A 22,804-nucleotide genomic window follows, 5' to 3' on the forward strand; every position below is an offset into this window, starting at 1 on the left:
ACTTTATATAGGGGATCCCTGGGTGGCGCAGCAGTTTGGCGCCTGCCTTTGGCCCAGGGCACGATCCTGGAGACCCGGGATCGAGTCCCACATCGGGCTCCCGGTGCATGGAGCCTGCTTCTCCCTCTGCCTATGTCTCTGCGCCTCTCTCTCTCTCTCTCTCTCTGTGACTATCATAAATAAATAAAAATTAAAAAAAAATAAAAACTTTATATAAATGTCATAGTGTTTATTCTTACAAAACTTGCTTTTTTTCCCTCAACATTTTGTGTGTGAGCTTTACCCCCATAGCTCTGACTCATTAATTTTCACTGATGTATGATATTATATTGCACGATTATGCTACAATCCATTTATATGTTTCCTGTCAATAGACATTTAGCTTGTGTATTATCGTTTGCTGTTATCAACATTGCTACTATGAACATTCTTGTGCATACCTTTTTGTACATATATGCAAGAGAATAACATTAAGTACCTACCATCTTTTAGGCATCATGTAGGATACTTAACATTTCATGCTTACAAAATGCACAAAATGACACAGAGAGAGGCAGAGACATAGGCAGAGGGAGAAGCAGGCTCCCTGCAGGGAGTACATGATATCTACATGATACTCCCTGCAGGGAGCCTAATTTGGGACTCGATCCCTGGACTCAGGATCACACCCACAGCAGAAGGCAGACGCTCAACCACTGAGCCACTCAGGCATCACCTGGCAGATATTTTCTTAATGAAAAAAGGGAGCTAGTGACTTCAACAACTAATATAGTATTTGTTGCCAATGATAAGAATTCAGCTTCTAAGCAAAAACAGAATCTTGGAAAACTTTAAGACATTTTTTTAAGATTTTATTTATTTATTCATGAGGTACACAGAGAGAGAGAGAGGCAGAGACATAGGCAGAGGGAGAAGCAGGCTTCATGCAGGGAGCCCGATGTGAGACTCGATCCCAGGATCCCGGGATCATACCCTGAGCCAAAGGCAGATGCTTAACCACTGAGCCACCCAGGCATCCCATTTAAGACATTTTTTTATCACTTCTATAGTGATATTAACACACATGATTTTTTATTATATATTAATTTTTTAAAATATTTTATTCATTTATTCATGAGAGACAGGGAAGGAGACAGAGACATAGACAGAGGAAGAAGCAGACTCTCCATGGGGAGTCTGATGCAGGACTCCATCCCAGGGCCCTAGGATCACAACCTGAGCCACAGGCAGACGTTCAACCACTGAGCCACCCAGGTGCCCCACACGTGATTTTTTATAGTGTACTATCAAATGTGTCAACATATGGAAGATCTATATAATTCAGTGAACCAATATTTTCCAAATTACCAATGAATGATATTACAAAATCATCATGAATAAATGACTATTCTAAGTGCATGGGAAACCAATGATTTTAATGAAACAAAGTACAGAAAGATCATTGATAGGGTTTCAGATTCTACCTTACAATTAACATTTAAGAAACTACCATTTGTCAGTTTTTGGTGTAGCATCAAAGAAAAATAGTCACGATTATCTCCAAATGCTACTTAGAACACTTCTCCCTTTTTCACCTACATGTCTGTTATGAGGCTGCTTTTTCTTTATGTACTTCAGACAAAACATTACACAACAGATCAAATGCAGAAGCTGATAATCAGAATCCACTGTCTTCTATTAAATCAGAAATTAGGGATCCCTGGGTGGCGCAGCGGTTTAGCGCCTGCCTTTGGCCCAGGGCGCGATCCTGGAGACCCGGGATCGAATCCCATGTCGGGCTCCCGGTGTATGGAGCCTGCTTCTCCCTCTGCCTGTGTCTCTGCCTCTCTCTCTCTCACTGTGTGCCTATCATAAATAAATAAAACAAAAAAATTAAAAAAAAATAAATAGAAATTAAAGAGATTTGCAAAAATATAAAGCATTACCACTCCTCCTGCTCTTCTTTTATTTTGGAAAATGTAGGTTTGTGTATGTGTGTGTGTATTTTTTTTAAGTATAATTGACACACAATGTTACATTAGTTTCAGATGTACAGCATAGTGATTCAACACCCCTATATATATGCTATGCTTACCACAAGTGTAGCTACCACCTGTCACCACACAACACTATTATAACATTGACTGTATTTCCTGTGCTGTGTCTTCTATTCCCATGACTGGAAGCCTGCGTCTCCCATTCTTCTTCATGCATTTTGCCCATCTCCTCATTTCCCTTCTGTCCGGCAACCATCAATTTGTTCTCTGTTTTTATAGATCTGATTCTGCTTTATGTTTGTTTGTTCATTTATTTCATTCTTTAGATCTCACATATGAGTGAAATTATATGGTATTTGTCTTTCTCGGTGTGACTTATTTCCCATGGAAAACATATATTTAAATGAATATGTTAGTTATATTAACATATAATGGACTTATTATTAAATGAATTAATAAATATATATAATTTTCTCAGTTTTAATTCTTAGCACAGAAAATACTGATAGGCATAACTCACATATGTAAGAATCCTTTGGAGGTCCTCAATAATTTTTAAAAGTAAAGGATCCTGAAACCAAAATGTTTGGCTTACTACTAATATTAACGGAAGAGAAACTTCCAGCTCCAAAGAAAAAAGTAGCAGAATTCAGGATAATAGAATTAGAATTAAAGGTGGGGCTGAAGATGGTAGAATTAGTATGGTTATTGGATTGCATTGAATTAGGGCAAGACTATGATATATTAAAAGGTAGCACAATATGTAGATATACTTTTAATCACTGGAGTCAGAACTGATTTCTCCTAACTGCACTATTAAGCAACAATTCAAGTAACTAAAAGTCACTTCCCTTTAGGGTTGTCAAATTCAGCAAATAAAAATACAGGATGCCCTGTTAAATTTGAATTTCAGATAAGTAACAAAGAGTTAGTATAGGTATGTCCTGAATATTGCATGGGATTTAAATTTAATTAAGTGTCCTGTATTTTATCTTGCAGCCCTACTTCCTTTTCTAGGTCTTAATTTTTCTCATGAGTAAAATGAAGATTCAGACTAAATTCTCGGGATCCCTGGGTGGCGCAGCGGTTTGGCGCCTGCCTTTGGCCCAGGGCGCGATCCTGGAGACCCGGGATCGAATCCCACATCGGGCTTCCGGTGCATGGAGCCTGCTTCTCCCTCTGCCTGTGTCTCTGCCTCTCTCTCTCTCTGTGACTATCATAAATAAATAAAAAAAAAATTAAAAAAAAAAAAACAGACTAAATTCTTATATGCCCAATCTTGTAATGACGCTGAGCTGTGATGGAAAATGAAAAAAATCAGCAATTTATAGTGTGTTTGTGTTCATGTGTTGATACAAAGTTGCCAACCATTCTGTGTTGAGACGGCCTACCATTTATTTTGAAGTTATTCTTCTACCACATGAATTCATAGCTTGGATGTCTACCATCTTCAACCCTACTTCTGATTCCATTATCCCAAATTCTGTTACTTTCTCATTTAGAACTCAAAGTTTCTTCTCCTAATACTAGCGGTTATCAAACTTTTTGGTCTCAAGGTGTTATAATATCTCTTCTTTTCATAAAATGACAGGTGTTTTTCTAGTGTCCTTTTTGGGAAAAATTTATGATTAATCCTTAAAATTGCTTCAAAATTTTACTTGTAAAATAAATTTACTTGTATATAACATTTCTTTTTTTTTTTTAAATTTATTTATGATAGTCACAGAGAGAGAGAGAGGCAGAGACACAGGCAGAGGGAGAAGCAGGCTCCATGCACCAGGAGCCCGATGTGGGATTCGATCCCGGGTCTCCAGGATCGCGCCCTGGGCCAAAGGCAGGTGCCAAACCGCTGCGCCACCCAGGGATCCCAGTATATAACATTTCTTTTTAAGATTTTATTTATCTATTCATGAGAGACACAGAGAGAGAAAGGCAGAGACAGAAGCAGACTCCATGCAAGGAGCCCAACGTGGGACCTAATCCCAGGTCTCCAGGATCACACCCCAGGCTGAAAGTGGTGCCAAACCGCTGCACCACCCGGGCTGCCCATATATAACATCTTAAATATCAGAATCACTACACTGGATAATATCTAAGTGTCCTCCCAGCTTTAACACTCTATGGACTTTGCTATAGACACAAGAGGCACACAGACTCTTCCACCTGCCACCCTAGTGACTCTAACACAATTTCTTTTCTAAGCCACATTTTCCTTAATATGTAATAAAGAAAGAAAAGCTCTCACTCTCCTCTCCGGCACTGTTAGTTACTGGATAGTGAATGAAGTCATGTCTGGAAGTTCTTAAGAGAAGTACCTAGAAAGGAAGGGAGGTGCCATAACTCTGATTTGGGAGCAATAGTTGAGTTTTTAGGATGAACTGAAAAGCTGAGAATATGTTTAAAGTATTGTTTTTGATTTTCACATCTTCAGTTTGATCCTTAATGACATGTTTGCAATGATTCCAGGAACTTTGTGATCTTAGCTCAGTACTGACATTTTACATCCTTCGCAGGACTTTAAGTACTCTTTAAGGAATGCATGGTTAATGTAGTAGAGAGAAAACTCTAAAATCACACTGTATCTCAGAGCCAAAAAGCCCAGCCTTTTTGGTGGCTTCCAATACTGACCTTAAACAAACGTGACTTGTTTTTCTAGAAACACCTGTTAACTTAAAACAGGCAAAAAGGAATTCTTAAGGTTCACTGAATAGCTAAGTCAGACATCATTTCTATTCTTCCAAAGGTTGTGATTATTTATTTTTCCATACAATTACTTAGACTAGCCTTTCACCAAAAATAAAAGCTAAATATGATGTATCATGGGCAGAGAATTCTTGATCCAAAGCCCCAGAGATTACCTGACTTGATCATTCCACATACTATGTATTCTCAACCAAAATAGACTTCTTTTTAAAGAGAATCCAATTTCCAATGGGTTTAACCTAGAAAAACAGCAAAAAGCTAATAAAAGCTAGGAGGCTGGTCCAAGGAAAGCATTGTGGCTGCTACACATTTGGAGCCCTGGTTCAGTGGAGAGGTTTGGAGTAACTGCCAATTCCTCTAGTGAATTTGCTGTCCTCTGAGATGTGGGATGGGGCACCTGGTAGACTCCTGGAAAATTCTTCAGGAATAAATTTTACTTGACTGTTTTCCCATATTGCCAAAACTTGGGATAATTGAGATACTGGAATTGTTAATGGAATCTTTGCAAAGAAAGAAAGATATGAGGATAAATTCTTCTCCAGGTTCTTCCTACTCATTCCTTATCACCCAAATTAGGATCATGGCAAATTCATATTTTATGGTGCATCAGAGAAGCAGAATTCTTTTGGAAAGCATATTTTAAGTGCCTGGAATAATGTATACCACTCCTCTATCCATTCTTTACCATAGTATCCTGCATTAGCATTAGGGATTTTTACTTATTTTACCAAAGAGATATAACCTACAATCACTATCCAAGTTGAATTGATTTTCTGTTACCAGTAGCTGGATAATCTCAGCATCAGATGGGTAAATGACCTTTCTGTCTCTCCCCATGCTTATAAGATCTTTGAATGCAGTGCTCTAAGTTCTATTGTCATGGAGACCCATGTATCTACATTTATTATCTGTATTATATTGCAGATTTATATCTACATTTAGTGTAGGGTTTGACTAGGAATTTCTCTCCTCCTGGGTTTCTAATTTTTTTTTTATTTATGACAGTCACAGAGAGAGAGAGAGGGGGGGGGGGCAGAGACACAGGCAGAGGGAGAAGCAGGCTCCATGCACCGGGAGCCTGACGTGGGATTCGATCCCGGGTCTCCAGGATCGCACCCCGGGCCAAAGACAGGCGCCAAACCACTGCGCCACCCAGGGACCCCTCCTCCTGGGTTTCAATATCAACTTTGTGTTCCTCATTCTTAACTAGATTGACTAGGAAAAGGAGCTCATACTAATTTGGCTGTTAAAGCTATTAAAATAAGGGTTTGGCTTTTTGTTTTTTGGGGGTTTTTTGGTTTTGTTTTTGGACTAAGGACCTTGTATGATCCAATATTTCTCTGAGTTCCAGGCTTTTTGGCTGCTTCTCCATGTCTTAGAAAAACTGATTGCACCTTCTCTAGATGTTCCACCTCATCAGTAAGTGTAAAGCAAACAATTAAGAGCATCATGATCTCCAAGGAAGAAAGCAGACATAAAATACGAAATTGTAAATATCACTATGTAAAGACATCTATTGAGGCTTATGAGATATCTCATTTCTAGTGTATTAGACGTGTGAGATCCTAACATCAGTTAGTGGCCTGGGAGGGCAAGACCAGAGAAGTTTCTGTGTTAGATGAACTGAGCTTGTTGGGTTACGGTGAGCCTGAATGACTGAGAAAGACAAATGATTCCAAACCAGCTCCTAAGACAGTTTCATAAAACTTGCCTCTCTGGTGCCAAGATGAACCTACTAGATCTCTCCCCTGGACCATAATAAAAATAGACAACTATCATAATTAAAAACATAACAAAATTCCTTTTGGCCAACCATATACCAGTAATTATGCACATTATTCTATTCTTATGACAACTCTGCAAATTAAGATTTATTGTCCCCATTTTAGAAATAAGGTAAGTTGCTTCAGACAGATTAAAGGATTTATTCAAGCTAGTAAGAGAACTGGAATTTAAAATCAATCCTCTGGTCTTAGAAGTGCTCTGGTCTAAGTTGTTCTCTCTATGCAAGTAGGGACACTAAATCCCAGAGGAATAAATGGACTTCCAAGTCCATATTATTAGTAAGTAGAAAAAGCTGGAGTTAAAATCCAGTTGGATGGTGCTTTTTCTATCATATTTGGATTATCCATGATCTGATGACTTCAGCTACAGTTTAAGAGGATCAGGATAGACTATATGGTAGAACATAAAACAAAAACTTCAATAGATTTTAAAAAGAAAGAAACAATACAAAGTATGCTTTCCTACCATGATGAAATAAAATTAGAAATCAATCATACAAGGAAGTTTGGGCAACTCACAAATATGGGGAAATTGACACACTCCTTAATAACCAATGGATCCAAGATGAACTCAAAAAGGAAATTAGAAAATACTTTGAGATGAATGAAAATGAAGACCCTACATACCAAAGTATGTATGCATTGTATGTATGCATTATGGGATGCAGCTAAAGCAATATATACAGGGAACTTTATAGTCTTAAATGTCTATATTTTTTTAAAAGAAAGATCTTTTTTTTTAAATTTTTATTTATTTATGATAGTTACGGAGAGAGAGAGAGAGAGAGAGAGGCGCAGAGACATAGGCAGAGGGAGAAGCAGGCTCCATGCACTGGGAGCCCGACGTGGGATTCGATCCTGTGTCTCCAGGATCGCACCCTGGGCCAAAGGCAGGCGCCAAACCGCTGCACCACCCAGAGATCCCTAAAAGAAAGATCTTAAATAGATAACCTAACCTTACACCTTACAGGAAAAATAGGAACAGACTAAACCCAAAGCAAGCTGAAGGAGGAAAATAATAAAGATTAGATAGAGCAAAATTGATGAAATAACAATAAGGAAAACAATAGAGAAAATCAGTGAATCCAACACCTGGTTCTTTGAAAAGTTCAATAAAACTAACAAAACTTTAGTTAGATTGACCAAAGGAAAAGAGAAAATACTCAAATTACTAGAATCTGAAATGAAAGAGAAGACATTGTATCAACCTTACAGAAATAAAAAAGAATTATAAAGGAATACTATAAACCATGAATTTAAAAAAAACCCATGAATTATATGCCCCTAAATTAGATCATCTAAATGAAATGGACAAATTCCCAGAAACACACATATTATCAAAACTGACTCAGGAAGAAATATACAAACTAAACAGGTCTATAACAAGTAAAGAGATTGAATTAGTAATCAAAAAAAAAAAAAACTACCCTCAAAGAAAAACCTAGGACCAAATGTCTTCTTAGATGAATTCTACCAGAGATATAAATTAAAACTAATACCAATTCTTCACCAACTCTTCCAAAAAAATAGAAGAGGAGGAAACACTTTCCAAATCATTATATAAGGCCAATATTAGCCTGATACTACAACCAGATAAGGATATCACAATAAAAGAAAACCAGGGCAGCCTGGGTGGCTCAGCAGTTTAGCGCCGCTTTCAGCCTAGGGTGTGATCCTGGGGTCCTGGGATCGAGTCCCACATTGGACTCCCTGCAGGGAGCCTGCTTCTCCCTCTGCCTGTGTCTGCCTCTCTCTCTCTCTCTTTCTCTCTCTCTGTGTGTCTCTCATGAATAAATAAATAAAATCTTAAAAAAAAAGAAAACAAACAAAAAAAAAAGAAAACCAAAGACCAATACATGCTATGAAAATGAACACAAAAATTCTCAGCAAAATACTAGCAAACTGAATCCAGCAACTTATAAAAAGAATTATATACCAAGACCAATGGGATTTATTCCAGGAATATAAAACTGGTTTAACATTTGAAAATCAATTAATGTAATACACCATATTAAGGGAGTAAAAAACAAAAAACTCATGACCATCTCAATAGACAAAGACAAACATTTGACAAAATTCAACACACATTCATGATAAAAAAAAAAAGGAACACTCAGACTAGGAATATAAAGTAGGTATTTCAGTCTAATAAAAGGCATCTATAAAAATCCAAAGCTAACATCCATACTTAATGGTGAATGACAGAAAGCTTTCCCTCTCAGATCAAGAACAAGGCAGAAATGTCTACCCTTGCCACTTCTATTGAACGTTGTACTGGTAGTTCCGGCCAGAACAATTAGACAAGAAAAATAAATCAAAGATATCCAGATTAGAAAGGAAGAAGTAAATCTATTTGCTAATGGCATGATCTCCATAAAAATTCTGAGGACTCCACAAAAACTATTAGAACTAATAAATTCAGAAAGTTTTCAAGATACATGTCAATATACAAAAATCGATTGTTTTCTATAATTGTATATGTAATTTGCATATGATGTAAAAATCAATTGTGTTTCTACATATTTGCAATGAATAATTCAAAACTAAAATTTTTTAAAATTACATTTACAATAGCATCAAAAATAATAAAATACTTAGGAATTAATTTAACAAAAGGAGTACAAAACTTATACTCTGGAAATGGTAAAAAAAAAAATTGCTGAAAGAAACTAAAGGAGACCTAAATAAATGGAAAAATATCTCATGTTAATGGGCCAGAAGACATACAATTAAGATGGCAATATGCCCCAAGTTGATCTACAGATTCAATTCAATCTCTATCAGAATCTCAGCTGGCTTCTTGGTAGAAATAGACAAACTAGTTCTAAAATTCACCTAAAAATTTGATGGACTCTACTTTTTCAAGGACAAAGTTGAAGGACTCACACTTCCCAGTTCTTTTTTTTCTTTTTTTCCCAGTTCTAAAACTTACCACAAAGCAACAATTATCAAGATAGTGTGATACTGGCACAAGGAGACCCATAGAATAGAACTCAGAATCCAAAAATAAATTCATGTGTCTATGGACAAGCAAGTCAAGACCATTCAATAGAAAGAATTAGACAATTCAATGATTGGTTCTGGGGTAACTGGATGACAGCCACATGCCAGAGAATGAGGTCGGACCCTTACCTCATATCATATACAAAAATTAGCTAAAAATGGATCAAAGACCCAAATATAGCAAAAAGTATAAAACTCTTAAAGTATAAGAGTGAATCTTCATGACCTTGAATTTGGCAATGGGTTCTCAGATATGGCACTAAAAGCATAAGCTACCAAATAAAAAATAGTTAAATTGGATTTTATCAAAATTAAAAAAATCTTTGTGCTTCAAAGAACACTCAAGAAAATGAAAAGCTAACCTACAGAATGGGAGAATAAACTTGCGATCTTATTTCTTATAAGAGAGTTGTATTTACAATATACAAAGAACTCTTACAATTCAATAATAAAAAAATTAATAACCCAATTTTTAAAATGGATCAAGGATTTGAATAGACATTTCTACAAAGAAGATACACAAATGTCCAATAAGCACATTAAAAGATGCTTAACATCTTTAGTTATCAACAAAATGCAAATCAAAACCACAATGAATTGACAGGTCACATCAACTAGGTTGGATATAATAAAAAAATTCAGATAATCAATAACTAGTGTTGGTTTGGCTAGGTATAGAGAAATCAGAGCCCTCATAGGCTGCTGGTGGGATGTACGATGAGGCAGCAGTTTTGGCAAACTGTCTGGGAGTTCCACAAACTATAGGTTACCAGATAACCCAGCAATTTTACTCCTAGATATATACCCAAGAGAAATGAAAACATATGTTTTAAAAGAAGCCAGTCACAAAAGACTATATATTGTATGATTGTTTTTATATGAAATGTCCAGAAGGGGCAAATCTATAGAGATAAAAAACAATTAGTGGTTGCTTAGGGCTAGGACATGTGAGAAATAGGGGCCCATAGCTAAAGGATACAAAGTCTACTTTTGAGGTGATGAAAATGTCTTAAATCAATTATATTATGGTTGACAACTCTGTGAATATACTAAAAATCATTGAGTTATACACTTTAAATAGGTGAATTATATGGTATATGAATTATATCTTAATAAAGCTTTTAAAAATGTATCAGTGGCCGAGAGTATTATAATTAAAGTATTTACTCAAATAGGGCAGCCTGGGTGGCTCAGCGGTTTAGCGCCGCCTTCAGCCCAGCGAGTGATCCTGGGAACCCAGGATCAAGTCCCGTGTCGGGCTCCCTGCATGGAGCCTGCTTCTCCCTCTGCCTGTGCTTCTGCCTCTTTCTGTCTCTCTCTGTGTCTCTCATGAATAAATAAATCTTTAAAAAAAATTAAAGTATTTACTCAAATAAAAATTCTCCAAAAGTTTAAAAAAGAATAATGAAAAAATGAAAAGAGAAGCTTAAATTAAAAAAAAAAAAAGGTTAAATGAGGTACAAATGTGAAAGCTCACAAAATCAAGGCTGGCTAGAATCAAATCACCTAACAGGTTTTCATCTCATGTATTGAAATCTTTATATATATATATCACAAGGATTTCCACTTCCAGTTTCAAGTCTTGTGTATTCTCACATTTCTTTTAAAATTTTTGACAAAGAAGTAAAGGATTTAGTTGGCAATAACAATGAGAAAAGAGAGAGCTTGCCTTCTCAATTTATTGGGGGGGGGGAGGGGACATGAAGATGGTGATTAAAATCCACAAAGATTTGAGAGCCTATTGTGTGTTTTGCACTAGGCTTTGCAGAGGGAACAAAGATGAATATATTCACATGGAGGTTATAGACTCTAGGAGAAATTGAAGTGACCAAGCTATTTGGGCTGGAGAGACAAGAGGGAGGAGAGAATATCTGTCCTGAAGTTTTCTGGCAGGTTTGCATGCTTCACAAGTTTAAAATATTGAAAAATACTAACCTGAACTGGATATGGTTCATTGCATGGTGATAGATGACCCTTTTTCGTTTCTCTGGTAGGTCTAAACTTTTAGAGTTTAGCCCCTCTAGCAAATGCAAAAATCTGTGGGCATTCTGTGGTTTCTCCTTTCCTCCCCTCCTTTTATATTCATCATCTTGTGTTGATCTCTCCACATCTAAATGGAGGGCTCAGAGCAGAGTTCTCCCTGGTCTTAATGATATCCAGCCCTATCTCCTAGGACCATCATAGTTTACCCGTTGGAGCTCCAAATTGGCCACTTGTTACACACAAGGTTTCTGTTCCTTTTTCTCTTCTTTCTTTCTTTCTTTCTTTTTTTTTTTTTTTTAGCCAGTAATGTTCTGGATGACTCTGCGGTTAACTCTGGTCTGACCCTGCACCTTAGTGGTTTTATTAGCTGTGTGTTTGGCTCTGGGATCCGCTCTCTAGCTATTGTCGTTACTGAGACTATTTGTGTCTCCAGTGAATCTCTCCTAAATCCCCGGCTGTTATCTGGCTTGGGTATGTGTGTCTAAGAAGTGAGTGCATTCTTGTCTGAAGTACGTCCTGACTGTCTCTGATAGCAGCCATTTCTGACCTAACTTTACTGGGTACTCAGATTGATATGATTAAGATTAATGAGGCTTACTTTCAGTCATGAACCTATTCGGGGATAAACTTGTAAATCCAATGAATTTTGAAGATGACTAGTAACTACTTACTTTTCAACCTTTAGGGGATTTGAAGGATGATTTATAACTACTCCTTTTCCATCCAACAATATCATTAGAAAGATGTCATGAGAGATACTGCTTTGCTGCCCGCAGATTATCACTCACAAAAAATGTGCTTTTACTAATAATAACTCATAAATTATATTTATGTGTTTGTACAAACTCTACCAATGAATGGTGGTTCAATAAATTCATTGACACAAAGGCAGGACAACATACACCCCAACTGAGAAGTGTATAGTTCTCCTAATTACTGTGACAAAATCCTTCCTGAATTAGATTTTCTTCAAAATGTCCGCATTTTGAAATGACTGTATAAGATTATCTACAAGAAATGCAGACATTAAAATTATAATATTGCACTAAGATAAGGTAAAGTGGGGAAAAGTGTAAGGATCCAGATTATATAGTAGTTCTTCTGTTATTGTATACCTGGTCATTCTGGAGGGTTAAGTCTTCCAGGGAGTGGGGTGTTTATACACTTTTCCATTAGTTTAACCAATATAATTCACCTGAATTTTTCAACCGTTATAAATTAATCTTCTTTTGGGGTGTCTGGGTGGCTCAGTCAGTTAAGCTTCCAACTCTTGATTTCCTCTCAAGTCATGATCTCAGGGTCATGAGATCGAACCCTGAACGGATGGGCTTAGAGCTCAGCGTGAAGTCTGCTTGTCTCTCCCCCTTCCCCTCTGCTTTTCCCTCCATTTCCGTTTGCACTCTCTCTTTTTCTAAAATAAATAAATAAATCTTTTTAAAAAATTAATCTTATTTTAATGACTCACAGGCATGCCTATGAATGTGGAGGCAACATGACAGTTGCACAGGCTCTGAAATCAGCAGATCTGCATTTGAATACTGGTTTCTGCCCTTCATAGCTACATGAACTTGGGCAAATTTCTTCAAGTTTTTGAGCTCCAATTTCTCATCCATAAAATGGGAATGGTAGAATCAAACAGTGATGGGGTGCTTTGGTGGCTCAGTTAGTTCAACATCTGACTCTCAATCTCAACTCAGGTCTGATCTCAAGGTTGCAAGTTCAAGCCCTTTTTTGGGCTCCACAGTGGTCCTGGGGCCTACTTAAAACAACAAAAACTGAAGAGTGATGATTTGGTAATTAAGTGCTACAATGCAGTGGTTTTTCAGTATTTTTCACCCCAAAATTCTTTTTACAAATGAAATCTTAGGCAGAGCTGTGTCATGAACAAGTAAGTGGAAATGCTCTGAGTTTTTAAAATCGTTATATCTCAGCACAGAGCCCGACACTTAGTAGATACTGTTTATTTTTATATTTTTTAAAAGATTTTATTTATTTATTCATGAGAGACAGAGAGAGAGACTGAGAGAGAGGCAGAGACACAGGCAGAGGGAAAAGCAGGCTCCATGCAGGAAGACGTGGGACTTGATCCCGGGTCTCCAGGATCACGCCCTGGGCTGAAGGCAGCGCCAAACCGCTGAGCCACCTGGGATGCCCAGTAGATAGTTTAAATGATAGCAGCCTAGTATTAGCATCACTTAACATGAAGCTTTTATTCATATTTATGCTTTTACTCTCTATCTGCTTTTAATGTGGCTTTCTATCTTGCCATCAAGCTGTCATTTGTCTCTTCCCATTGTAATCCTTGTACTTGCTCACAAAACCCTTCTCCCATCTTTTAATTTGCTACATCTTCCTAATCAGCTCTGGACTTAGAAACCAGACAACCATAACTTAGAATTATGTGTAAAATAAGAGCAACCAAGTTCTGCATGAGGGTTTTAGACTACTTACATGAGTAAGATGCATTATCACATACTTTGGGCTTCTACTTTGTAACGCAAACTTTGGTTATTCAGAGACATTTTCAGAAAATTGTGTGGTACAGTTGGAAAAGTATGAGTTGGGAAGTTAGACAGACCTATGTCTGAATCTCAACTCCTCTACTTGACCATGGACAAGTTACTTGATCTCTCTGAACCTCATTTATTATCTTGAAAATGCAAAAAAAAAAAAAAACCCACTGTATCATAGAATTATAATAATTAAATGATGAAAATGTATAATGGAGCCCTAGATATTTAGTAGATGGTTTATAAAGTTACATTCTTTCTTTGCTTTGCCCTTCATTTTCCTTTCTTCCTGACTTTTTGCTGTGTTTGGAAATAGATTAAATTGCTGTCTGGTTCAGCCATGTCAAATGGCATATGGTCTACTGGCATAAATTTTGGAAGAGGTTAGGAAAGGCAGTGGTGGTGAGACTATAGGAGGCTGAGACCATGAGAAGCTGCCACATGGAGTATGGCTATAATTTCCCATCCATAAAAGAAAAAGGGAAGAAAAATGTCAAGATGATGAAGCAATTTTGTGAAGGCCATAGCATGAGAAATCAATAATGCAGACATTAGCACACTATACACAGTTGAAAGCGTTGTGCATCCTTATTCAGGCACCAGTCTGAGCTATCTATCTTGCCTGCTAATTTTTCACATAAAATCTTGATTGTAGTTGTGAACTGGCATCCAGTTCGTTCAAGTGTCATCAATAGTTCAAGGGTTTTGTCTGTTTGAACCCGAGACTTCCTAAAGTCTTTTAAAAGTTTCTTTTGAGAATGACTAAACACATATTAAAGAATGAACCATATTTTATCAAATAGTTAACTTAAACATAAATCTATAAATACAACCATAGCAATAAATAATTCAGTTCTGACATGAAACATTGCAGGGATGGCTCTCTCCTGGTCCTGTTAAGACCCTCTTCTCTCTTGTCTGCCTTGTCTATAGTGTACTGTTTGCCCATCTTCTGTGTCCCACGCTATCTTACAGTCACCCCATTTCTACCTTGTCCAAATGGCTTTTAAGTAATCACAGAGAATTTTCAGCTTTTCTGTCTGCAATTGCTCAATGTTTAGTCTTTAATTATAGTCCTTTTGAACTATATTTCCACAGCACTAGCAAAACTGTTCCACATCTGCTCCTGAACAGAACCATTTAAAGCTATAACATATGAAGGTTCATTTTCTTTTACTGTGCACCCTGCAAAATGCATACCACAACCATCCACTCTCTATCTTGTACAGCTTTGATATCTCTTGCTCTCACTTACTTATTTGTGTTCTCTCCCTTTCTCTTTCCCTGCTTCTTTTTTTTTTTCCCTGCTTCTTTTTTAAAGAAAGAGAACAGTTTCTGGGCTGGTACAATCTGAAAAGTCTTCTCTGTTGTGCAGAAGAAATGATAGTTCTTTTATCACACCATTTCCTTTCTGGTTGTAGCAAACTAGAGTTTTGTTGTTTTAATTATTTTAGGCTCATATCTATAAGGGCATCAAAGATCTAAGCACATTTTACTAAAGTATGAAAAATTTCCTTGCAGTTTCCTTTGATTTTATATTGTTTTACTCTACTGTTTCCTAACTAAATTCTGATCATGGAGTGAAAGATTTTATAGAACAATATCTGAGGAAAAGAAAGTGACTAAAACTAAAATTGGAAAATGCATGAAAGAAAGAGGATTAAGTTAGACAGTTCAATTTAATTCCATTTAAATTCCATCTGAGCCTTAATTGTACGAATCCCAAGGTACTTTCTGGGGTTCTCAGTAATAAAGAAATGAAATGTGCTTTCTTTAGATAGTTTCTTTAGAAGTGTAATGTCAACCTTTTAGATTAAGAACCTGTAAAGTGGGGTGCATGGGTGACTCAGTCTGTTAAGCAATCAACTTTTGTTTTCAGCTCAGGTCATGATCGCAGGGTCATGATCTCAGGGTCATGAGATCGAGCCCCATGTCAGGTTCTGTGCTCAGCATGAAGTCTGCTTGCCCCTCTCCCTCTGCTCCTCTCCCTGGCTTACGTTCTCTCTGTCTTTCTCAAATAATGAAGAAATAAATAAAAATATTTTTTAAAAATCCATAAAATGATAACTCTACCATCACTATCAGCCATTCCTTCTAGTTCTATGAAATCCATGAAATAGTGAAAAGAGCACCGAACTTAGTATCAAGACGTGGTGCAAGCCCTGGCTTTTCACTTACTAGCTATATGGGCTTGGCTAAGCCACTTAACCTCTCTGAGCCTCAGTCTGTAAAATGGAGATAATCTACTGTACATGGATGCTCTGATTAAATTATTGAGACCATACTGCAAAGTACCATGCAAATCAATTTTTATTTTGAAGTCATCAATTTCTATCTTCTCTCCCTTGGGTTCACTCCTGTGTCACCCTCTCAGAGAAGTCCTTTTAGTTCCTGACTCTGCTTCTTGGTTCAGAGTGAAAGAGCATAACTCTCAGCCAGTCCCCTCCCTAGTGAGTATCAAGCACTTGGAGTATATTACCTCATTGCACCTTCAAAACAATCCTGTCTGGATTTGAATCCAGGCAGTCTGACAAAGTACATACTTGAAATCGTGATGATTTGAGGTAACTTTTAGGCAGCAATCAATACCTGTCACTCTTGGTGCCGTGAAGGAAAAAAATCTCTGATAGACATTTTCATTCAGGATGATGCAAACTCAGCAGTAGTTAAAATCCACTGGTAAATCCAGGGGGAGTCCTGGATGCCTCAGAAATGGTGGCCTTCTGCATCCTGGGAAGGATTCCCAGGAAGGTGGTGGCCTGCCCTAGGATGGTAGCTCAGTGTAGTACCTCTCAGGGCCACCTGGGAGATTTTAAGCTAGGAGGCCTTGGAGACAACTCCAGGGCAACACCACAGAGCTCTGAACCCAGGAAGGCTTCCACACACTGGGCTCCACAGTGAGTCCAGGCATCACACTGAGCATCTCCAGATGGGCCTGTATCTAAGCTGCCTTTCCTACCTGGGCTGGGGAAGGCTTGGGGAGATCTGAAAGGAGAAAAAGAGGCTCCAAAGTAAAGAAAGCTGGACAGGAAGTTCCTTAGCAGAGCAGAGGCCAGCAGCAGCAAGACGACAGCACTACCCCCACCAGCACTCAACAGTCTACGAAGTGCAAAGATTGTGTCAGCATTTCCATTTTAAATCCCTAATTTCATAGGCTTACAGCTCAAGTCATAAAAATTCACTCTGGGCTGAAGTTTGGCATCCACTCTCTTAGCTGTTCTTAAGCTGTGTGCCCAAAAATAGAGACATTTCTAGTTTCAGACATTTGGGGGGCTTCTATAAGCAAATCCCACCCCAAAACTTCATTTGGTAAAAATAGGCTTCTAAGCTGTCGGTCTATGATGCCTCAAAAGCTTCCCTCTGTAAACATGCAGGAAACATGTTTTGAAAAAGCAATATTGTTCCACCAGAAATATGGATTCCCTACACGCTGAAGTGGAGCTGTGGAAGTAACGGAATCTACAGTTATAATTGCACTCTCAGGGTAACAGGTCAAGTGACCCCGCTGCTGCTCACCACCTTGGGCTGCAGCTGTTCTTGTCCTAAAAGACATTTGAATTTCCAACTGGAGGCAGCTTTGTAGAGGTTTGGAGTTAGCAATTGCTTCCAATTTTTACAGGTTATTCGACCTTGACAAACGTATACTTAAACCTCAATTATACTTTCCTTATAAGTTTGGTAAGAACAGAAAAGATAATATATGTCAATACAGCCTTACATGTAATAACCTCTATTGGTAGCACCCATTCTACTCTTCCCTGACTACCCCTCACCGGCCACTGAAGCTATATAGACATTCAAAATAGTAGGCAAAATGAAACACAAATTCTCAAGAGAAGACTCCCATTAGAAATCCGATAGGTGGGCAGCCCAGGTGGCTCGGAGGTTTAGCGCTGCCTTCAGCCCTGGGCGTGATTCTGGGGACCTGGGATCAAGTCCCACGTCGGCCTCCCTGCATGGAGCCTGCTTCTCCTTCTGCCTGTGTCTCTGCCTCGCTCTCTCTCTCTCTCTCTCTCTCTGTGTGTGTGTGTCTCTCATGAATAAATAAATAAAATCTTAAAAAAAAAAAAGAAAAGAAATCCGATAGGTGATAAGGAACTAATAATTCTACCAGTATGGCAGGGACTAGTATTACTGGCATGGACCAGTATGGCAGGGATGTCTGAGAGCTGTGAGGACTTGAACTGCAAAACTTAGCTCAGGTAAGTAATACTTAGGCAACTCGGTGCATTCTACCAGCCTGATTTGAGGGAAGTTTGAAAAGTCCCATCTCCTCAAGTGTTGGGGCTTGTGCAGCTAACAAAGAGTAGTAACAGTAATAATTCTGGCATTCACCCCGGCTGAAAGAAAGGCAGAGCAGGAGCAGGGCCACCATTTGGAACCTCCTCATCCATGGGGAGGTTACCCATGATTCCCAGTCTGTGAGACCTGGGGACTCCAGGCTTATGTCAGGGGAGAGAGGGAATGTCTGGCTCTGGCACCTGGTTTGGGAGCAAAGGAGAGGAATCCGTGGCTCTGAGCCCCAATCCCAAGCTCCCATATAACATCTATTTTTGCAAAGTTTCTATCAACAGAGGGATTTTCAGAAACTTCTTCATTGATGGAGGCACTACTGAAATGTCCATGGAGCGTTTAGGAGTTGGTCCAACCAGAAGTTTAACTTTTACTTTTTATTTTATTTATTTATTAATTTTTAGATTATTTTTTTTTATTAATGAGAGGCACAGAAAGAGAGGCAGAAACACAGGCAGAGGGAGAAGCAGGCTCCACGCAGGGAGCCCAATGTGAGACTCAATCCCAGGATTCCAGGATCACGTCCTGAGCTGAAGGCAGACACTCAACTGCTGATCCACCCGGGTGTCCCAAACTTTTACTTTTTATTTTATTTTTTAATTTATTTTTAAGATTTTATTTATTTATTCATGAGAGACCTAGAGAGAGAGAGAGAGAGGCGGAGACACAGGCAGAGGGAGAAGCAGGCTCCATGCAGGGAGCCCGATGTGAGACTTGATCCCAGGACTCCAGGATCATGCCCTGGGCCAAAGGCAGGCTCCAAACCGCTGAGCCACCCAGGTGCCCCCAAACTTTTACTTTTTAAGTGTCAAAAGTAAACTGCAGATCTACCAGCAGTTAGCAGTTTTACCTACAGCCGTCTAATCCTTTTATCCACTGCAAATTCCATTCCAAAGGGAGTCATTAAGGCAAAGTAAAAGTGATGAATACTAACTGATCAGGGAGGGGAAATTAGTGAGGTCCTATTAAAACTAATGCATTTCTAAGCTGTTGATGCTCTTTCTTCATATTGTTAAGTTATGAACTCAGAGGAATGAATATAATATATATAACAGGCAGAGGAAGAATAAGATAAACACAAAACACAGGCTTAGAAAAAGGACACCATTCAGACCATCAAAGATTTCTTCCCCATTTCAAATTCTGCTGCCTCTTCACTGGAGGTTACCCTATCCTGAATGTCATGTTTATTACTCCTTGACTTTTGTTTAGTATGTGACTCACTTATGGGAATAAGTATTCCTAAACTATTCTCAGTCTTTTGTTTTGAGCTTCATAAAAATGGTATCATATTGTATGTAGTCTCATACAACTCACTCTTTCATTCAACATACTCACAGTATTCACTCATGTTGATATGCACAGCAAAATTCATTTTCACTGCTGTATAGTATTCCATTGTTTGACTATACTGAAATTTATTTAACCATTGTCCTCTTGAGAGATATTTGGATTGATTCCAGTGCTTTTCTATTGCAAACAATTCTGCTTCAAACATTATTGTACTCGCCCCCTGGGGAATATGGCAAGAATTTATCTAGGGGGCAGCCCAGGTGGCTCAGTGGTTTAGCGCCACCTTCAGCCTAGGGTGTGATCCTGGAGACCCAGGATTGAGTCCCACATCCGGCTCCCTGCATGGAGCCTGCTTCTCCCTCTGCCTGTGTCTCTGCCTCCTTTCTCTCTCTGTGTCTCTCATGAATAAATAAATAAAATCTTTAAAAAAAAAAGAATTTCTCTAGGGATTTATTTCTGGTGAGTCATAGAGTTTATACATCCTCAACATCCCAAATCATGCCAAACTATTTTCCAAATGGTTGTACACAACCACCAGCAGTGTGTATTTGTTTCAGTTGCTCTATATCCTTTCTAATTCTTAGTTTTATTTGACATTTCAAGTTTTGGCAATCTCATGAATATGAAATGTTATCCCTTGGTGATTTTAATTTGCATTTTCTTGATTTTCAATGAGGTTAAGCATCTTTTCCTATATTTATCAATCTTATCTATTCTTTTGTGAAGTGTTTGTTCAAATCTTTCAGCCAGTTTTCTGTGGAATTGTCTTTTTCTTATTAATTTGTAGAAATGCTTTATATACACCATATATCACTCACTTGTCTTTCACTTATTTATGCTGATTTTTGATAAGCAGAATTTTTAATATAGTTTGTTATTACTATCTTTGTTCTTTTTTTATATAATTGTTTCTCACAGCATGAAAAATAAGCTGGAATTTGGTTCATCCTTAGTGAGTGGCTCCTCTAGTCCCACTTGGATAGTATCAGTTGGGATGAATCTGGAGTTGATTCAGTTTATTTTACACATATTTTTTTCCAAAGCAGAAGTCTGTCTCTAGAGGCCCTCAAAAAGTATGGGCTTTTGTTGATAACTTTCACCTGTTTCTGGGGGAATTCTGCTTAGCATCAAACAACCATCAGAGTCTCATAGAGATTTTTTGTTCCTCAGAGTCAGTAAGAAATTGCAAAAAAGTCTTTACCCTTACTTAGGGTCCCTGGTAGTGTGGTAATATAGAGGGCAATATGAAGCTAACTAACCTGGTGTCTAAACCAAGTTCCACTCTTTACCCACTGTGTAAGCTCTCAGGCCCTCACACTCCTTGTTTATTAAAAAGATAATTGCACTTGTGAGAATCAATAAAATGATACCGTTCAAGTGCCTACATGACACACAGCTCTCAACAAATGTATGTCCCCTGCACCTTATGAAGGGCAATCCTTATTTATTTAAGATTTTACCCATCCATTCATGGAAGACACAGAGAGAGAGGCAGAGACATAGGCAGAAAGAGAAGCAGGCTTCTTGTGGGGAGCCTCATACAGGGCTCCATCCCAGGACTCCGGGATCACGACCTAAGCTAGGCAGACACAGGAAGGGGAGTCCTTTAGTAGTCAGCCTGTTCAATCCATTTGCAATCTTTGGCCAAAAACCTTCCTTCCACCATGTTTCCCAAACTTGTATCTGCACATTTGGCATATGTGAAGACTATAGGGGATGAATAATTGTTTGCCAGGGTTTTTGTTTTTTTTCTCTTCTTTAAATACTCAGGAATATTAGCACCATGTGCTTAACCATTCCAGCTCAACTCACCATGTTCCATATATTTGTCAAATGAAAAGCCAATGTTATTTTTGCAAACACAAAATCTAGGGAGAAACACTTATGACAAAGTACAATGGGATATTCTGACTTTCATTTTGTCAATCACAATGTTTCACTCAGAAATGCCACAGACTTTCATTCGTATTCTCTCCCCCCACACACATACCCACACAGACACACACACGCACACAAGTGGTTGCACACACACCCCTTCCTGCTTCCTGCACTGGCATTCCTTAGTTACCATAATCAGTGACGAGCAGCCAGTTGTGACCGGAATGAATCAGGAGCAGTTGCAGTGAGGCAGTGAAGTTTTGGTTAAAAGCCTCCAATTCCATCTTTATTGCTCCTTATACCAGAATTTAAGAAGCTTCTAGGGCCTTGATCAGTCTTCCTCAATTGACCAACTAGCCCCAGGGTTTGTGATCTTGGTAAGGAAGGATATGCCCTAGCATCTATACTGATCATTCTTTCTTTAGCTAAATTTATTTTGTAGTCAATGTACCAGTTCAGGACCTCAGACGCTCTTTGTAAGCCATCCATTCCTTTATTTTACAATCTTTCCTGCTCAATCAATCTCAACCTGTTGTACTGGTTCATTTATCTCTTTCGCTTTCTGAATTACTTTAATGAATTCTTCATTTACTTAATCAACAAATGTTGTGTTAAGTCTCACTTTTTAATATGTGCTCTTAAATTTACTATTGCAGAAATCACTGTTACAGTTTTTAGTAACTCATAGCACATTTATCTGTGTGTTGTTGGTATGCATGCTGCTTTTATTATATATGCATTCAGACACTTCTATCTCATTCTATTTTCATTAATATCAAAGCCCTTCCTTGATGTGGTGCTTTTCAATGTTTCTGTTTTCTTATTCTGTACTCCAATAGTTCTTTGTATATGCACCACTCTTATGGCATGTATTTTACAGTGCTTTGTATCGTGATTTTACTCATGTTAATCTCCCTTCGAGATTGTAAGAGTAACCTAAGTGCCTGTCTCCTTTCAAAGACTACTTTTCTCTGATATGACAGGGATTTGTTTCAAGAAAATCATCTCGAATCATCCTTCCTCCACACACTGCTTACTCCTGGCCACACTGGCCTCGAGGAGGGATGGGGTAGCGAAAGCTTCATTTCTTTTTATTGCCCTCACCCCTAGCTTCCTTCAACTCTATTTAGGCAAGGCTGTTATGGATAGTATACTTTTATGGAAGTCATAGAAGGGCTAACAACATAGCACAGAAAACAACTCAGAAATGAACATCACGGTCCTAGAGTCCCCAGGCCATCCCCATTACAGAGGATCTCTCAGAAAGAAAAGAACTTATTTTCTTTCCTTTGGTTCTAGCTTACAGGCTTTCTTTTTAGGCCCTCTTGTCTCCCTAGTCCCTCTTCACCTCTTTGGACATCTCCCTCTGGTGGTCCCTCCC

The sequence above is a fragment of the Nyctereutes procyonoides genome, unplaced genomic scaffold, assembly GCF_905146905.1.
Source record: "Nyctereutes procyonoides isolate TBG_1078 unplaced genomic scaffold, NYPRO_anot_genome, whole genome shotgun sequence".
NCBI lineage: Eukaryota > Metazoa > Chordata > Mammalia > Carnivora > Canidae > Nyctereutes > Nyctereutes procyonoides.